This window comes from Sinohyriopsis cumingii, chromosome 12 (genome assembly GCF_028554795.1).
Source record: "Sinohyriopsis cumingii isolate HCF-2022 chromosome 12, ASM2855479v2, whole genome shotgun sequence".
NCBI classification, from domain to species: Eukaryota; Metazoa; Mollusca; class Bivalvia; order Unionida; family Unionidae; genus Sinohyriopsis; species Sinohyriopsis cumingii.
This window is the reverse complement of record NC_142972.1, coordinates 127,645,992-127,664,758: the sequence shown is the minus strand read 5'-3', so window position 1 is coordinate 127,664,758 and position 18,767 is coordinate 127,645,992.

Here is an 18,767-nt window from a genome sequence, read left to right as displayed (position 1 = left end):
CGAAAATAGAACAAAGCATCCCGTGTTTCCTCGGATTATTTAGGCACGTCGTAGCACGACAGAGTGTGGTACAGGATATTTAAGCACTTGTTTCGTGACAACGAGAAATACTCGCAGATTTTATTCATGTTCTTGCGATCGGTTTTAATGTTATCAAACACGATGATTTTATGCTCGTTGGAATCCATTTCTTCAATGGGTTGGATCTCTTATGGATCTGCTGTCGTGAAGACATCATCAGCAGCGCAGTTGCCTAACTCGTGCAACGTGCTGTACTTATCCTAGTGATGATTGAGCGTATATAGAATCACGCGAGCATACTTCAACACGCTACTGAGGAGCATGTTAACGAGGAGATACGTTTTACCACGACCCGTGGGACCCACGATCATGTAATGAAAATTCAGCATAGAAAAATGATGCGGATGCTCTTTTGTTTTATCCTTTGTGTCTAAATTAATTATGTTCATTTTCTATATAATTCACCATGTCTTACACCTTTTATGGTACTCTGATCGGGTCTGGAAATAGTTGAAGTGAAGATGAGCTGGACAAAATGGGGAATCGATCCGGAGATTCCATGACGGGTAATCTCATCATGAGCGGCGACAATCTCGTCCATCTCGACGACGTGAGTTATCCACCTCTGGATGCCAATGATGAACGCTGGTCTCACGTGAACAGACTCGCGCAGACCAAATTATCGTTGACCGTTGGAACGATGACAGGAAATCTAAACATGGGTGAAATGAGCTTGTACGAGCTTCCTTCAGCTGCTTATGGATCTTCTCAACCCATGAGTTACTCTAATCACGAGGTGTCGCTGGCTTGAAAATACGATAAAACGGGTGGTACAGTCAGTGTGAAGGTCGCTGTGACTGGAACGTTTTCCGTAGCAGGTCAGGTCACGAGCGATCTGGTGATGTCCTCTCCGACTTCTGGAACCACTTCTCACAATCCCAGATGTGAGGGTGTGTACAGCAGACTCATCACGAGAGCAACCATAGTTTATCACTTTTGAACTTCAGAGAAACCTTAAAGGAGATGCCTAGAGACACTGTCAAAGCTCTTTTCGTCTTAAGCTTGCCAACGAGTACAAAGCGATAGCGTGACGAGAGCAGTACTCAGCAGTATATGAAGCGATTTAAGGGACAAGTACAAAGCACTCACGGGAAAAACCGCTCAACCTTCCAAACTCCTGAGACTCCAGCATGAGATCATGTCCATCGAGACGAGCTGACGACGAGAAAAACTACCTCAGATTGATCTGCTGACCATTCAGCGGCAACGAGATACAATCACGTGTCCGCCCAGACGAGTTGAAAAAGCGTACGGAATAACCCACAAGTGATTTACTTACGATCATGACTTTGAGCAAGAAGTCGAAAAAGAACTCATGCAGCGCATTCTACAACCTATCATAGAGGCAGAACTTGGAGTAGCTCTCAACGTTCATCTTGTTCTGGAACAAAAAAGCATTGACGTGTGGATCAGAGCCAAAACACTGATCATATATCTCAGTGACGATTTCAGTCACATTGTCGACATTGCCTGGTCATATTTCCAGAAACGCATGGAAGATTATCAAAAGTAAGGATTGGCATGGGTACTCGCCAGAGTCAATCATGTTTCGTTTTAAACTTCCGAATTCACATCGTTGCCCGGACGTAATTAACTACCTCTTCCCAAATCCATCGTGGACAACAAAGCATGCATTAATGTAAGAAACAGCGATGACTATTGTCTCGTATGAGCTATCCTTTCCGCACTTGATTCCGTACAGGACAATGCCGATCGCATCTCCAAGTACAAACCACGTGTTTATACACTCAACACCACTGGAATCATCTCTTCAGCAGCAGTCAAAGACGTCCCTAAACTGGAAGCGCTCAACGATGGACTCTCCATCAGCGTGTTTTGACTCGATGAAAAGAAAGTGGGTGATAAGCACTTTGTGGTCTATCCGCTGACGATCTCCAAAATAGCCTCACAACGCAGTATCAATTTAGTGTACAACCATCACCATTTCGTGTACAACAAAGACTTTGGCCGCTTATGTCAATCTCAGTACACACAGCATAAGAATCACGGCTATGTCTGATTGTGATGCTTTCCTCAGTCACAACGACTGTACGATCACATCTCGTTGCGATACTGTCAACAACTACAAACCTCTCAGATGTCACGCAAGGGAACACTAAAGTTCGAAAACCACTACAAAAAAATACGCGCACACTTTTCACATCGTCTTTGATTCGGAAGCGATCCCTGAAAAAGTACAAGGACCCTCTCTTGATCTGATCCATTCTTTTACTCTAAAACACTAGCATGTCGTTTTCGCTATCGGCTTTGAAACCTGCTCTGTCGATGAGCGTTTGTCTTTGTCGTATCAACGGTAACGAGGTGAGGATTGCGTCGTCTGGTTCTTTGAGACGCTCAACGCTGAATAGAAACGCATCAGCAATCTCTGAAAAAATCAAATTCCTATCACTCCTATCACTCCACTCACGTGAGACAGCACACATCGTCGACATAATGTCATATCTGTGAAGATTACCTTGAACCCCATGATAAAAAACTCAGATCATTGTCATGTCACCGGTCACTATTAAGGAGCTGCTCATGCTGATTTCAGCTTACGCTTGAAAGATCCAGACTTCATTCCAGTCATTGCTTATAATCTGCGAGGATGGGATAGACATTTCATCATCGCAGGACTAGGTCATCCGCGCTTTAAGACACTTCTCGCTGAGGTGTGTTCCTTTCCTATCAAATGCATCGCTAACAATTTCGAAAAAATATATGTCGTTTTCGATTGGCCCTTTTCTATTCATCGTTTCATTCCAGTTAATGTATTCGTCGCTGAGAGAACTCGCTTGAACCTGTCCTAAGTTCACACACCTAGAAAAAGAATATGGAGCTCATGCAACTCTTCTCCACGAAAAGGAGTTTATCCCTACAAATACATCGATGCGTGGTCCATATTCGATGAAACCTCGCTGACATCTCTTGACGCCTTCTATTCTTACTTACATCTCTCGCACATCACCAAGGAGGAGTACCAGTACGCTAACAAGACATGACACGATCTTGGCTACCAAATTCTCGTTAATTATCACGTAAAAACGGACATAATTCTACTCTTGGATGTCTCCGAAAATTTCAGATGCATGTTTCTAGATCAGTACCAGCTTGATCCACTCTGGTGTTTCTCCTTGCCTGGTCTCTCCTGGGATGCTCTCTTCATAATGAGTCAAGTCCAGCTTGCGCTCTTTACTGATCCAGACCTGTTCATGTTCACCAAACACATGATTCGTGGTGGAATCACAGCCATCATCCAAAAACACCCTGTTGCCAACAAGTACATGAAACACTACAATCCCACCAAACCATCAACGTACATCCTCTACCTCGATCCTAATAATCTCTATCGTGGGCGATGTCACAACCGTTTTCTGTGGGAGATTTTCACTGGATCACCGGGGAACAGTTCGTCGAGGAATTACAAGCGGGATACGTCGACGATCATGACTATTTCGTCGAAGTCGATCTCCTGTATCCCTTTAATCTCCATAACGCTCACAACGATTATCCCTTCTGCGCTGAACCACTCTTCATCACATCCTCGATGTTTTCTCCACAACAACTCCAGCAACAAAAACAACTCGGACTAGGAGATGCCAATACAAAAAACTAGTACCGAATCGCAACCACCAAACACCTTACAAGATATATCATCGACTGCTCGAACAAGCTCTCTAACATGGGTATGTTCTTGACAATGTTCATCGAGCTCTCAAATTTAAATAATCACCATGGATGACATCCTACGTCGACTTCAACACCCAACAACGAGCTAGAGCCACTACAGACTTCGGTAAAAATTCTTCAAACTCATGAACGACGGCGTCTTCGGAAAAACCATGGAAAACACTAGACGCAGAAAGAAAATCGAAATTGTCAATAACCAGCGAAGAGAAGATAAGCTCGTAGCCAACGATGCCTTAGTTTGCATTAAAATCTTTGACGAAGAACTCATCGCGATCGAATCCAGAAAAACACATCTGATGCTAGATAAAACCATCTACGTCGGTGCAGCCGTTCTCAACCTCTCCAAAATGCTCATGCTTGAGTTTCATTAATACTTCATCAAAATCAAATACTGAGATAACGCAACAATACTCATGACCGATACCGATTCACTCAACTATGAAATTCAAACCGACGACGTCTATGTTGAACTGTATCAACATCGAGACCTCTTTGATCTTAACGATTATCCTGAAACTAGCAAATTTCGCTGCAAAGTTAATAAAAAGAAACTTGGAAAGTTCAAAGATGAAACTTGTGGGATACCCATCACAGAATTCATATGACTTAAGATCCAAATTGTACTTTCTCACGCCCAGTGATGATACCATCAAGAAAAAAAGCCAAAGGAGTAAAAAAAGACACGTCATCGGTCGCATTGCCACCATCTATCAATACAGACAGTCATGATAGGGGCATCTACCTTACTACTCCATGAGAACTTTCCTATCACAACGACATAATCTCTTCACCATGCTCATCCACAAAAAGGACTATGCTTCTTAAATAGTCCACCTATGGTACTCACACACTCGCACATGGACATTATCGCACGTCATAAGGAAAAAGTGAACCAGAAACCCCAGTAATAGATTTAAAAAATGGGGGTGGGGTGCGCACTCTTTTATCACGTAAAAAGCGAGCCGGTATCTATGTCGAAGTGAGCAAGAACCACCGACAGCCATTGCCTAATATGTAAAGTATGAAGTTTCTGAATAAACGTAACTGTGACAGTAGTCAATATGTTCGTGTGATTCTTTACAGGTTATGTATTATGCGGCGATGTAAAGCGGCGAATGAAAGAAAAGTACGCGCTACTTAAATTGGAATGCATTGTTGATGGAATAAGTGGATTTGACGAAAGAAAGGACGAAATTGGAATTATAAGGATTAAATTAACATGGTTGGGTATTTTTCGATGTGCAAATTTTGCCTAATCACTCACAAAGTTAACATAAAGTCCTTCGGACTTTATTTACTTTGTGAGTGATTAGGTAAAATTTACACATCGATAAATACCCAACCATGATCATTTTAATCATATATTAATCCTCTACCCCTTTAGCATTTACATTAAAATGTCCGCACTTTATTGTGCTTTACATTAGTTTCTCTATTTCTTGCAACAACGACTGAGAATGCCATAAAATATAATAACAGCATCACACTCGCCCCTTTATTAGATACATACAGACTTAGGTTGCATTAACTAAAACGGTATGTCGCCATCTTCGAGTCGAACTTACATGGAATATTCAACTGTCAACATCTATTAAAGCTACATAAATGCAGAGTATATTAATTATTTTTTCTTTGCACGATTATAATACTAATTCTTTGATATCTTTCGACATGGTTCATTTTGATGTAATGCAAGTAGTAGACACAAATCGGGATTCTGGCTCACTTTATCACTGCGTGATAAAAGTTACGCAACATCTCCCATGATATAATTACTGTGGCCCTGGAACCAGACATGATATCTGTGACTGTAAGATATTTATATGAACCCGGGGAACTTGAAGGTGGTAAATAAAGAGCAACTGATCCTATTTGGAGTATTACGACGCACAAGATATCTAGCGTAGTAAGATCTACTGGTAGACCCTCAATCTACAGACTGGATTCAACTGCTCCTCAGCGTGGATTTACACGTGAACAATTACAAGTAATTCCCTAAGACACTCAATTACCACCGCGATCACTTAACTAGCACCAAAGGCGCTAGCACCTCGAAATCTATTACACTCAAGACAGGTTAACATCGTGTTTTCGCGTGTATGACCAAGACGGTTAGCTTTTCTATCTACGGTGAATTGCCTTCGATTATTACTCGAGTACTGCCACAACATTAAGCAATTACAAATCGCGCAGTGATTATTGTGCTGTTGTTTCAGCGTGTTGATAAATTCAACATCAAGGTTAAAATCGCGTTTATTTTTTTTGTCACTTTGTTTATAACCAACCAATATTTTTCTTATTATGTAATTGTCATCGAGGACACCGCCAGTGGTTTCTGTAACGTCTATGACAATTCTCCGCAGCTGAGATATTCTTCTGACTCTGGACACTGCGAGATAAATTAAATTTGACCATTCGATACGATCATCCACGATCCAAACACGCGTATCAGAAATAGTTAACCCTTGAGATGAGTGAATTGGCATCGCGTATCCTAGCGTCCACGGAGATTTATCAGCATGTAGCGCATCCTCAGCAACACTGACATCAACTGCGACAACATCATTTAATACGAGATTCTGTTTCCTCGACTCTGTCAAGGGTCCTGGTATATCAACATCAATATTCTGCCGTCGCGTGTCTGCTGGTCGATAACACTATGGTACATGTAGATCTGAAAACTTTTCTTTATGTAACTGAAAGAACCGCTGTTGAAGTATATCACGAACTATCTTTCTACTTGCAACAATCAAATCATTTGGTCTCCACGTTTGCAGAAGGTCGTTCATAGAGGTTTCCGAAATTATTTTGCGCATTACTTCACACTGAATTTTATTCGGCTGTAGTCTGATTAATTTTTTTTAACTCTCTTAATTCTGCATCAAGTGCTCTATAATCATCAGTTATCTCCAAGTAATAATCCACAAAATTTCTCAACCAATCATGTGGAGATGGTCCAATAAAAGGTGGTGGTTGACCGTGATCGCCGCACATTATCACAGCAGTATTTTTCAACAACAGCCAATCAAGAAATGTTTTTAATATTTCTAACGGTACCGTACATATTTCATCCCAAACTATACTCCTCGGAATGTATTTTTCTCCCATTCGATCAGGAGTCCATGCGTCAGCTTTGTACCTAAAAAAGCTGTGATAGTACATGATTGCACTCCTCGTTGTTTCATCTCTCGCGCGAGTCTATGTGTAGGTGTTAAAACAATCATATCTGAATTCTGAAATAATTCGATTGCTCGAGTCGTCTTACCAGAACCTCCCGGTCCGTTTAGATAAACCGTTTTATTTCTGGTTATTGGATCGTACACCGCTGGTGCAGATGATAATTTTGATATCTGATTATTTTTACAATAAATATCTTTAATCGAATAATCGAGTATACTTTCTTTTTTATTCTCCACTATCCCCACGATGGACAAGTATCGATATGTAGTTGTTCTAGCAATCCTGAATATTTTTTATTATCATTTTACAATCGAGCATATACCGTAACAGTACTATTGGTACCCACATTTTTTCTGAAAAATGTTTTCCAAACCAAACATAACAAATTGGATGAAGTCCTTTAGCAAACTCGAATGACTCGATACAAGCGAATCCAGTCAAGTCAAAATCCGGTAATGGTCCATTTATCGATACTCTAGTCATTTCGTGTGTCGGATGACCGAATCTCTTGAAGTATACAGAACACTCTCCCAGTCCAATAAAACTTCCGGGATAACACGCGACCATATCAACCGAAATAACATCATTATGATCGTATTTACTATTCACAATCCACCGTGTCCGTATTCGACACAACTCGATATTATATCATCAAGAAAATCAAACCGAGTTGGTTTCCACGAGTTTTTCTCTCTAACAAAATGAGCCGCAACTGATGGAACAGTAAAACAATTACTGAGTAATTTTTCAATATTGACATCGTCAGTGTTGGTATATTTAATTGCAATATTTTTCATTTTTGTATGAAGACAATCCGTACGATAAATAACGCCATTCGGTCTTACAAATTGATCAGATTTACTTTTTTCTTCGGTACAAATACTTCCATCTGATCTAATCAATTCATCATAGTTTTCAGAACTTTGAAACAGCCACACGGATACAGGATCATTTTTACTTATTTTGTTAATAAAATCAAATATATTATCATCATAAAATTTAACAGTTCGATTTCGTGGAAACACTGTTACTGCGCTAGTCCACGCATGTCCATTGTGATCAATAATTTCGATCGAAGCTCCCTTTGATTTATATTTTGATTCATACAATTCTCCTGTTATCGTTTTTATAATTATTGGGAATATTAGTTTTTTCCTAACTCAGCGACATCTTTGATAGACGCCCCGGTGTCTTTAACTATTTCTCCCCACTTGTTTATTATTTTACACCTTTTATCCGTTAGACCGTTTCCACTAGCCGAAACGGTAAAATGCTCCGTTACTCGTTCGGCTACACAATTTATTTTTGAAAATTTCATCGGCTTCAGATTATCAACGCTGGGTTTTTCATTTATCGGATAGATTCCATAAATAACTGCTGTTACAGGATACGCTCGCTCATAATACGGTTTGTCAATACCAGTCAACATTCCTGGTTTGGGATCTTTACTTAGTATGACAGCTTTTTCATTATGATGGACAGGATCATATTTGTTACGGATAATCCAATTATCTGTTTCTGCAAGTTCAACTAATTTTACTCTGAAAAGATATTTTCGATTGCCAAGGTAGTTAATGATAGTTGCCGCTCGTTTACCATTCATCGTAGCGTCGATGACGCCGTCCTTGATTCTGTCAATGCGTATAATCTTGAACGTTGACCAGACATGAGATGCACCATCTGTGTGAAATTCTTTCTTGGCGTCGTGAATACTATTGATTAAACTTTAATTTTTCTGATCAACCAGATGGCGCATCGGCAGGTCGGAGATATTCTGTCGAGATTAAATTTATCTTTAGAAGGCTTTATCTTGGATAATCTCTCGAATTCGTTCATATTATATTTAAGACAAACATTTAAATTAAAATATTACATATACAATGTCTCAAGCAAGAGAAAGATGTAAATAGTTGATGATAGGCTCATTGACTCCTTGTAACAAATCTTGTATAAAAGAATTTTGCGGGCATCATTTGCAGTGCGTTGGTAATGGGAGTTTAGGACCAATACCGTGTCTGCGATGCGGTGTCGGAGTTAGAGGTAAAACACAGTTGTGTGCACAAGGTGGTGGTAAAAAATACAGGGAACTCAAGAGATATTATGACAAAAAAATAATGACCCTGTCCCTTACAGAGCTATAAAGTGTGTAGAGGATTATCTAAATAAGTTTTCAGGCAAATTATGATTTAAACAAATAATATTATATATATGGAGCAAAATATTGCTAACCATACAAACCAAGAATTTGTAAAGCATCCTATAATAACGAAATACGAAGCAAATCGTGATGGTGTAATTAGGCACTGTCGGTTGAAAAGACCAGTAGGTGTTGTTAATAATCATGGATATCTAATCTTTAATGTTGGGAAGAAAAATTATCTCTGTCATCGATTCACATACGAGTGTTTCTTTGGGGTGTTCAAAGATGGTCTTGTGATCGATCATATTGACGCAGACCCTCAAAATAATTCTTTATCCACGCAAAGTCAGAATTGTAAATCTGGTAATACTGGCTGTATTGATAAGAACGCTAAAGCAGTTGTATCTATAAATTTAGAGACTGGCGAAGAAATAATATTTCAATCAATGTATGGAGCTGGCAAATATTTTGATATTAAAAGGTTTTCAATATATTCTGTCGCGGAAAATATAACCAAATCCGCTTGCTCTAAAAAATATAAGCAAAAAATTGTTTTCCAATATTATTGTTAGAGATAAACTGTCAAGCTAAGATATCTTTAACAAGTAGTTACCTCCATTATATTTATTAACTATTTATTTAATTTTTTATTTTTTGGTCAGAAATTCCTACTCGCGTACTATTTATTTTTCGACCTGAAAAGGGAAGATAATTCTGCAGCAAAGTTTTTCTCCATAGATCGTGATTCTTTCAGTCGTCATTAATTAATTAACTATCTACGTCGTAATTAATTAACTATCTACGTCGTAATTAATCGTAGAAAGATATTTGTGGTTTCGAATTTACAAACAGAAAAAAAATAACTGCGGTTACAGTGTAAAATACAATACGATATAGTGAAACTATTTTTAGATTCGTTGCAGAGATACATCAATCTGAAGCGTTTGATTGATGTGGAAAACCCCAGAAAACTCCCCATTACTATATATATATTTATGGGTTTTCCTGGGTTCACTATATATACTGGCCTTATATGTTGTGTTTTGCCTCTAAACTTACTAGTGTGCGGTGGCAGACTAGGAGTTATGGGGGTTATATGTTGTGTTGTGTTTTGCTTCTAAACTTGCTAGTCTGCAGTGGCAGACTAGGAGTTATGGGGCTTATATGTTGTGCCGTGCCTCTAAACTTGCTAGTCTGCGGTGGCAGACTAGGAGTTATGAGGTTGTACTGTCCTTATATGTATCCTCTGAACTTGGTAGAATGCGGTGGCAGACTAGAAGTTCATATGGGGATTATATGTTGTGTTGTGTAGCCTCTGAACTTGCTAGAGAGCGGTGGCAGACTAGAAGTTCATATGGGGATTATATACCCTCTAAACTTGCTAGATTGCAGTGGCAGACTTGAAGATATGAGGGTTATTTTTTTTTTGCGAATGAAAAAATCATATATCGAAAACTTCAGATTGTTAAAAATTTAATATATATATATATATATATATATATATATATATATATATATATATATATATATATACACTGTATAATGAACCATGAAAATATCAATGATATTATTTCTGCTATTAAAAAACTAGAAAAAAAAACGGAATTAATATATCTGATGAACTGAATCCTGAAAAAATTATTTCTGATTTAGAAATTTTAGAAGAACGTAAAAATGATGGCGGTTATACACTTCCATCTGAGTACAAGTTCATAAAACGAATTCAGACGGCGATGTTTCAGTCACTAGCTGCAGTAAAAGATGATCATATGAAGGAATTCGTTCCTCTCTCTGCCGCGGTAGACAAAATTAGATCAGAATTCTCCCGTGAATACGAGGCAAAGAAAACGATTAATACTCGTATAAGACAATTCAGAAAAATTATGTTAGATCGTGAAACGATCCAAAGTAACCTCGTTACTGGTGAAACGACTATGACCGAGCACGTGTAATATTCTGAAATACGTTTTTTATTGTTCTGAAATATTTTTTGTGGTAGTTTTTACAAAATTGATCGATTTACACGATTTTGAGTACCAAACTACGCATCGAAATTAACAAACTGATCAGTTTACACGATTTTGAGTACCAAACTACCCATCGAAATTAAAGAACTGATCAGTTTACACGATTTTGAGTACCAAACTACCCATCAAAATTACAAAAATCTGATCGACTTCATAAAAAAAAAATATTTCAGAATAATAATAAAATATTTCTGAAAAAATCTTACGACCTAACAAAGTTTGGAATCTTAAGACAGAAATCCTATGATTTCACATACAGATTTACAAGTAGTTCTTCCCCACACAGGTCAATTAAATGTCCGAGGTGGTCAGTGAGTTTGAAATTTATTCGTGTTAATACATTATTGTGACACCGTAGATAAACAACATTGATTGGTTCTTGGACGATCAAATCGCCAGGAGCTACTTGCGGAGTGAACGTGTATAAAATGTATCCTTGTTGAGCCTGATTTGATTTTCCAAGATCTATTTGATAGCTGCCATCAATCACATCACAAACGAGATTAACCGCGATTGTTGATGTTATATTGACGATTCCCGGGGAGACGTGGCGTCCGCCTCCGCATGGATCGTTATTATGTCTTAGAATAATAGGAGGTGGAGCTATTTTTCTCCATGCCTCAACAATTTTAGGAAAGTTTTCGTTGAAATGAACATTGAGTATTGATAATAGTTCGCCAAATTCAAATCCTGGTAGCATAAAATTTATTAAATTTGCTTCAGTGATTTTATAATGATCAATACATGTTTGTTTGATACTTTGTTTCTCCTGTATCTATATAAGTATTAGCATTTATTACCTCAACAATAGTCTGATTAGCGTATTTAAGGTTTAATAAAATTTGATTTAAATTTTCTATCGTTGCAATGATCTGATGTTTTAGATCGATATTGGGATACTCCAGGATATACTTTTTAAATAAACGTGCTAATGTCGTTAATGTAGTTGTGTTTTCAGTTTTAATATTTTTAGCTATTTCTCTGAAATCTCTTTCATAAACAATACTAGTTGAAGTTTTTCGATCATAATTAATGGTAGTAAACGGTACCATAGGATATAATTTTCCATCATGAATAATACGAGTTTCATTACCAGTCCATGGATACAAATTTCGGTATTTTGGAGTTGTTATAAACTTTGTTTCGTCCGTGAGAAATTCAATTAATTTTGGTTCTGGTGGTCCATGATACTCTGGCGGGATTTCAGGCCAACCTGAAACAGATCTAATTGACGATTGATAAATATCAACGGCGTAATCTTGTGAGTGCATCTCAACTGTAGATGATAATGTTGGTTCATGAACGTTAATTGATATTTTTGATTCTTTTCCTGTTATTGATTTTATTCTACGCGCAAATTCGTCATTGATTTGTTCAATCTCATAACTGCCAGTTGGTATTCCAACAACAACCCAGTCAGGGGCTCCATCCGGTTTGTCCTTATTAGCGAATACAAGCGAATTATTTGCTGGTAATCCACCAAATGATTTCGATCTGATATTGGCCAAATATAGTATACTCGTAGTTGTGCCAGTGCGATTTCTTTTACTGGAATCGCAGTTGGAAAATTGATGTTAAATTCAGGATTAGTCGAGTTTACTGAGATCATCGTGGTTTTCGGTGGAGTTGTGTTTGTCACGATCTGTTGGAGTAGCTCTACTGACGTTGTCATTATTGATTATACTCGTATATTTAACACCAGTGTCATTGTGATATATTTTAATCATCTCTGAAAACTCAAAATCAGAGATGATTCCATCACTGAGACTTGCTGATAACAACGAAGATAACTTTGAGTATGCTGTTGTCGCTAAATATAATTTTATCATGTAATCGGATAATTTTTCATTCGTGCAAGTACGTATTTTTTTTGCAATAATATTGAAAACATCAGCAATCGTTGTTGTGACTGAAATACAGATTGTCACGGCTACTGGTGCAATCATTGTCATTGCTGATAATAGTACGCTGGTGGACGCAACAACAGCGGATGCTGAATAAACGATTACGTCAACGATAACTAATCGTCTGCGATATTTCTTTATTTTTACCATGTATTGTTCGACGGTATCTTTTAATTTTGTTTGCCATTCACGTGCTTGATTGTACCTGTAATGTTGCGATGCATCATCGATTGGGGTACTCATTATATTTTATACAGTGACCAATTGAGGTGTTTCAGCTACAAATTCTAGACACCACCAGTAAGATGTTACGGTTAATTTCTTATCAGCTGCTTCCAGAATAAATGTTTCTTCGGTTCCGCTATTTAATATGATAGACGGAACTCCAGAAAACTTATCAGTTGAATGACGCCATGGATACGTTGTGAAAATCTAAAATTTTGCAGCACTGAACACAGACAGCCTGTACACACCAGTGACTGTTGCGGTATATTTGATAGCATTATTTTGATTTGACCATGTTGCGAATCCAGATGATAATGTGTATACAATGTTGGTAATATGCCCGGGAGTTACTCCAGGTGGAATTTTAATCAAACTAATGTTATTAACGATCTCATGAATCACACTTACGATGTCTTCTTGTGTTTTTTAATCGCGTCTAATATTTTTTTATATCAGAGAGTTTTGCGTCAACGGTGAACGGAGTAGCAAAGAATTCATCTGCGATTTCATTAAGTTTTCTAAAATTTCTACGCAGATTTGTAAACGCTCTTACGTGAACGTCATACTCGGCCCGCGACGTGGATAGTTTACCATCTACGGTGTTGTAGTTCACGTCAACGTATTTTTTTGTCGCAGCATCTTCGTCGGATGTTTGATCTCTGAGCACTACTATCTTATTCCCGTCATTGTGTCGCCAGTGTTTCTCAAGCGATTAGCAACGCTTCTTGTAATTTCATCTCTGATAGTTGCAAACGACATATTTGAATCCCTGATTCTACCACCGTCAGTAAACACATGGATGTTATCCGTGACCGCACCGAGTACTCGTCGAACTCTATCATTCCATTTGATGTTACTCGTTTTTAAAACACCGTATTTATCCTGAAAAACAACAACTTCATCTTGGTCAACTTCAGCAAGATTCATAATATCAGCGAATTCATCTTTAGTCGCGTACTTCGACAGATCAATATTGTCTGATTTTTCCTTAACGCTAGTAGAAGAAGATCTTCCGTAAATATCAACCATTATAGGATCTAAAATCTGTTTAAAACGCTTTGCGTTTAACGAAGCGGTTACTTGTATAATCATGCACGACTTTATGAGGTGCCGCGGAAGACCATGATAAAGCGTTAAGCACATTAATTACTTCATGGCCGCATATTGGCGGATCTGTCATTGTTTGTGTTGGTAGCGTTGAATACCAAACTTTTGTACCCAACGGTGTGACATACTTGATAAACTCACGCGGTGGAGCTAACCCGTACGAATCGAAATAAACGATTCCACGTGGATCAATTGCGTATAATACCCAATGAGTACCGGTTCCTGAATTCGAATCGAGATTAATAATACCCGTTTCAATATTGTTTGGTCGTTGTGGTAATTGATCTCGCATGAAAACACCTCTAAAGGCTTTTATTTTTAACTGTTTAGCAGCATTAAGTAAAACAAAATTTGACATCGGTGTAAAACCCCATTGAGAGTTCAACGTAGATAGGTCCCTGGAAGCCTCAGACCTCTTCCTCGATGAGATCCCGGCAATCTTAATCCGGTCCCTCTTTTTTTAATCCTTTTCCTGTTGCTTTCTTTAATGCCATTCAAGCAGCTGTTCCAACAGCACCTAACGCGACTGTTTTTGCTACGGCTGGAGCGGCAGCAGCTATCAACGCTGGTATAGGCGCGAGAAGTGGAAATATACCACCTGTTTAAATAATATCTTTAATGGCACTCGGAGAAAGATGAAGTTGAACTCCAGTTTTTGATTTCAGTGCTTTATTGAAGTGTTTAATCTGATTTTTTGTTAACGATAGTTTATTTGGACCACCACTGGAAATCTGATCTTGCTTTAACGTTATTTTTGTTCCGCATTTACCTACAAGTTTTGACTGTAATTTTGTCACTTTGCCCGGGGTTAGAGTGATGTTGACGTGTCCGTATGACATTTTTATGATAATACTTGTGTTTTTAAATAAGACGATTAAAGATTTTCTACTGGTGCATCAACGACTCTCATTCGACCACTTCCACCTTCAAGTAACATCGCTTTATCGCTGAATATGACCGCAATTGCTCTATAATCAACACCACCACCTGTATTCGTCATGGCTTTAAACTGTATATCAACAACAGATTGTTTGGATAAATCAAGATGCTCCAGCGAAAAATAGTAGATCGGATACAGAGTTTTAAAATCATACTGTGAGATCTGTAAACCAGTATCTACATTTTGATCACGTCCCATATACGTCATTAAACGATGGTACACACGTGCTATACGATTATGAGTATAATTAAGTAGTATATTTTCAGTTGGTTCTTGTCCGTTTATCCGTAAAGAAACCTCGGTAACACCCAATTTATCAAATATCATATGAGAATGAACTTGTGAGTTTAATCGATTAGTAAGCTGAAGCGCAACAAATATATGTCGCGGCACAGAAACATTTGATGTGATTCTATGTGAAATGTAAAGTTACCGTTAATATCGGATTGAAGATTGTCCGTGGTTGTTGTCAACTATGACAACATGGACTTACCACCTGTGTCCATGAAAGAAAGCAATTTTTGTTCTTCTGCGATCGTTGGAGTCATCACCGGCATCCACAACGATAGTTTTGGTAATTTTACTTTACCAGAGTCACCAAGAGGTCTCCAGAAAGCTTTGTCGTCGGTAACCTTTCTCACAAGTTCAACCGTGTGTCTGGCTCCAAAGATAACTTTTCTAACATTCCTACAGAATACGAAGATATGTGATAGTGGAATAGCGCATGAGAAATTTCTGCGATCCCCTGCCAACATTGATCGGCGTGTTGTAAATCCTAAGTTGAAATTTTCATTAGCACTGATAATTACCGGCTCCGTATCTGCGTCGTCGGCGGTGGCAGTATGTTTTTTTGGTCGTCTTCTAATATACTGATTGCCGTTGGGGTGATCAGAATTGTCTTTCGCAAACATCATTGTGGGACCTACTGATCTTGTATAATCATCAGAATATCTTGCTAGTCCTATTATTGTTGTAGCAACATCGACATCTTTCTGAATTGTTTCGATATTTTTTCCATCGATCATATAAGTGGCACTACTAAACAATGCCATGATACCATTATTAACAAAACCAACTTGCACCTTATCTGCGTATACAGCATTGTCGGTTTTTTATAATTTCACCTTCTACCTTAATAAAAGCTTTAGCGGGTAGGAAAAATCTGCTTGTATCATGGACTTGTAGTTCAATTCTTCCACGTTGATCCGGTAATCGTGCTTCATAAGAATAAAACTGATAATCACGCACAGACTCATCTTTAAGGACTGGTGCTTCTATATCAAATGCTGTGTCAGACATGCGCTTGAACATTTTATTATAATTATTTTCGTCTAAAACATGGATTACCGCGTTTGGAAACTCCGTTTCCTGATATTAAACTTGAAATATTATTCACTGATTCACCAAGTATTTGATCTGCTAACGCCGCCAGTTTTTGATTTGCAGCTTGATTTATTATTTTACTGACATCTGCGGGCATAATTTCTGTACTTGGTAGTTTTACTGGTGGTTGTGATTTTCGTCGCATTAATCGTGATATTCTTTCTTTGATTGCCGAGAACGCCTTACCGGCAACATTGACAATTGCACCAGGAGTTTTTTCACGAACGACATCAATAGCCTTCATCGATAATTGTTTTGCAACAGGCCCTACTTTTGGAGTTAACCTTGTAAATAATCCCTGAACTACATTACCAAGTCCATCTCCGTAAATCGCTGTGTAGGTTGGTAATCGTGAGTTTATTGCTCTGACCGGTATAGGTCCATAATGATTATTATGTACGATCATCTTATTTTACTTGCCATTTATCTAATCATCGTCACCACTAATCATCAATGAGTTCATCGATAAGTTCTCGGTAAACGCCGATATCTATGATACCACCTTGAAATAATCGTCGACAAATATCAGCTGCTTCATTAATTATTTCTGGTGAGTTATTTCCGGCACGTTTTCCTCCTATGAGAACTTCTAACCTTTGTACGTCATCGAGGATACTGTTGGAACAAACAAGACTAATTCCCAAGCCACTACCAAGTAGCACCAGGTGCATCATGAAATTCTTTTTCTGGAGATTGTGGTCGAGTAGTTTGTTTTTTCTGTTGCTGTAGTAAAGAAAATTGCACTTGTAGTTGTTGTATTTGTGCAAAATATTTATCTATTGTGTCAATAAATGCAATATATCTAGTATCACTGTTTCTAACTTGATTAACTTCATGGTGTATACGATAAATCCATTTGTACCAATTATCACGACTTATAACATCTTCGACATACTCGATTTTAAAACTCTATCTCGTTGATCATAACTTCTCGCGGCAAAATCAGCTAATTCATTTATGTTTTTAATTTCCTTTATGGCATTAATACTTTTGTCGGTAAATTTATCGTTTATGTCAACCCTAGCCCTTGCTTGCTCCGTTTCTGTTTCTGGTACACGATCTTTCATATCACCTATTTCAGTACTAATTTTGCCAATACCTTCAAGTATTTCTTCACCGACGGGTGGAGGTTGAGCTGCAGCTATGTCAGTTGGAAGGTCTCGTAAAATCTTTTTTGTTTTCTTGGTTTTCGCTGCTATTTTTTCAGTTTGTTTAACTGATGGAAGAAGACCTTCAGTAGCGGTTACAACTTTCTCAGCAGGTGACGGGTTTAAATAACTGTTCTGCACCTTCTTCAAATTAAATTTGTGCATGCTGTCTCGCTTGTAGGTTTTTTCTAAATGAATCTCTAACAGGAAGAATTTTTTTGATTGCTTCTAATCGTTCTCTGTTGACTCTCGCTGTGTACGATTCTTGATGAACCATATTATGACATAACATAATGATTTAATTATAGCAGCAGAGGGGGCGCGACCTCAAGTTGTTTAGTATTTTGTAATGTATTCACACACCCGATGATTTCTAGTAGAAAAATAGCGTGAACTAACCCCCAAGAGGGACTCTTGGAGAGACTCTTTGAGGAACTCACTCCTGGAGAGAAGTCTCCACGTGGTTAGATCTTTGATTTTACGTCATTTTGATCTTTTTTTTAGGAGGGTTTATTTCGGTATTTGGACGCTTCTAAAGTCGGTCTGTTCGTCCCCTCTGCTGCTCATTTTTGAAAAATTTTTAGTATGTCCTATACATTAATAACATTTTCTATCTTTTTCATCAGCGTTAATACTTAACAAGACCTCTTCAGTTATCTAATGTGAAATTAAATGTGCAGTTGTTAAATGCAGAGTTGCTGGCAAATTCGGACATATGTTTTGTTTGGTTGCATAGTTGAGTTCTGGAGTGTTGGAAGGAATTAATGACTACACATCCAACATAATCTAAGTTAGCAGAACAATTACCTTTATGGATTATTATACACCTTTTTCAATGGTGTTAATTCACATTGGTGGAGATTGTAGTTTTACCATTTCAAAACTTTATTCAGTCTTTGAATAATAGTCTCATAAATGTTTGTTTTTATTTTTGTATAGGTG